At 36.2% G+C, this 2,431-nt stretch overlaps 1 protein-coding gene across 1 annotated transcript in view; it reads left to right on the plus strand.

The window, feature by feature from the left end:
* Nucleotides 1-2,431, plus strand: part of SLC26A7 (solute carrier family 26 member 7) — a 169,550-nt gene that overhangs the window by 143,843 nt on the left and 23,276 nt on the right. The window lies entirely within an intron of this gene.

Raw genomic sequence — 2,431 nt, forward strand, 5'->3', positions numbered from 1 at the left:
TTTCCTTTTTTTTTTTTTTTTTTTTAGAAGTCAGTCAATGAGACTATTGTTTACAGAGGGTAGTTATATCCGATGGTTATGGAATGCCAATGGGATTGTTTTCTTGCTCAGTGGACACCTTTTTATGGAAACAACTTACATAAATTGTCTTGCCCTGCCCACGCTTAGTAGAGCCAATTTATTGTTTTGAATTCTAGTTTCTCATTCTAATGGATGACCAAAAAAGTTTAAAGTGAGGGAAGAAAATATTGACTCGAATTATTTTTGCCAATTTTAAAAATTGCCCTGACTTTGAACTTGCTTTGTAAGTATTTGGCTAACCTTTTCCTTTATTTTTCATGTCCACTTGTTTCAGTACCTTATGATTTCCTCCAGACAGTACTGTCTCCTATGAGTAGGACCAATGTCAGAGTACTGCCATGCAGACTAGAAATGGGAAGTAGCTTCAGAAGTCCTTTGGTGACACCTAGGGGAATGGTTTATGTTTTCACTAAGTATGGCAGATTTGCTTCAAGGTGTTTCTGGCTCAAATTTTTCATCAGTTCTGCCTTTCTTTGTTTTTCTTAAGATTTTCCTGGGAATTTAGTGCTTGTGCAAAGCCACGAAGTGACCCTCCAGGTCACTGAAGTCCTTTCTGTATCTATACCATATGTATGCATATATTGGCCTTGGTATTGTTAGCTTTGTGGCAGAATTCAGTCTTCAATTTGACTATTTTTCAGTTCAGAAATGATTGGTTTATAAATTATGCCCAGTCTTTCCCTTCCAAGGCTAAACATGTGAGTAAGTAAATTAGGGGATTTGAAGGGAGATGAAAATCCTAGCCATTATGTCCTTTAACCTTGATTGGTTCCAACCTGGTTACCTATCTGAATAATAACTATCACATGGAAATTTTTATTTTATTAGTGTGTTATATCTCCCTAATTATTTAATGTTTTGTGTCGTAAGATGGAGGAAAAAAAATAACGAAGGTAGAGCAGGATTTGAATATGAACTGCTAAGTGGAATTTTTAACTAACAAAACACTCCTCTCTTCTCTAACCCTTTTTTATGCAAGACATTCATTATTACTCAGTGAATCTAACCTCATTGAGAACTTTTCTAAAATAATTTGGATCTCTTTTCTTTCACATAGACTCTTTTTTAAAAATATTAACCTAAAATGACATATTGACACAATCATCTGGTGTGATTAGTGAGTTTATCAAAGATTTGGTGCTTTGATGATTAAATATGACCTAAGAATGTTTTATTTTTAATGTTTTATTTTTGATGTTTAAGAGGTTTACTTTACATTAAAAATTAGTTCAACTACTTACTTGTTTTGTTTTGTTTTCTTGAATTATTTGTTGCAAATATCCTCACTTTTCCAGAGCTTAATCAATTTTGTAGGTATGGAAATTTTTTGAGATGACCTAGTTTAAACATTTACTTTATTTGAAAAAAATGAAGAAATTGGTAGAGGTTAAATAAATTGTCAAATTAATGTACCTAACATTTTCTTTCTTTCACCGTTCTTTCTTTCCTGTATGCATCACTATCCTCTGCATCTCCTCTTCTCTGCGAATGCTAGAGCCTGAAGGAGTTTTACTTTACTTAGTTGGTAAGGAGTAATCATTTCATAGAATTTACTATTCGTTCAATTTCTAGGTCAGATACCTGAGTAGGCCATAGAGAAAACTGAGTTGCCCACCACCGAGCACCAAGGGCTTCCAGGAACACCTGGACAAATGGCCAGAGCAGGCACCTTTTGTGTTGAAATGTTTCCTTCTCCCTTTCTGCATCTCTTACCCATACCTTGGCAATCTAGCAAAACCTAGGCCTGCCCAAAGTGCACTTACCTTCCTGATACGATCTCTTGGTCTCTTTCTTCCAATTGGGCCTATTAATCACTTCTAAAATTATATTTCAGCGGAAGGAAAGCTAAATCATTATCAGGTAAATAGTTAACTGCTTAGGTCAAACTTTCATTTTTAAAAATGCTGATGTTTAAGTAAGTTAACTTTCAGCTGCTAGATTAATTGGAAGTTAAATTTCAACTGATAGGTTAATTAATTGGGAGGATATATCTTCCTGGTATTTGGATATTCTATGCTACTGCTCTCTGAAAACCCAGTCAGTAGGCTTACGGGCCATTTTCTGGAAAGCTGCAAACTTGTCCCATGGTCCTTAATGTTTCTTAGTAAAGAGGAAGGACATAGTTCTCCTAAGAAGTATATAGTATATCCAGGTCTCTAATTTTAATAATGAAATATTAGGGAGGACCAGCAGTTAGCATAATGGCTATGTCGCTGGACTCCCATGTAGTCGACTGCGGTTCGCTTCCCAGACCTGGTGGCTTAAAACTCACGCTGGGCGTGTGTGCATGCGTGCCCAAGATCCCGAGAGGAGAATGGAGGAGAAGGGATTGCGATGTGGCCATCCCCCC

Source organism: Tupaia chinensis, unplaced genomic scaffold (genome assembly GCF_000334495.1).
Source record: "Tupaia chinensis unplaced genomic scaffold, TupChi_1.0 Scaffold000636_1, whole genome shotgun sequence".
NCBI classification, from domain to species: Eukaryota; Metazoa; Chordata; class Mammalia; order Scandentia; family Tupaiidae; genus Tupaia; species Tupaia belangeri.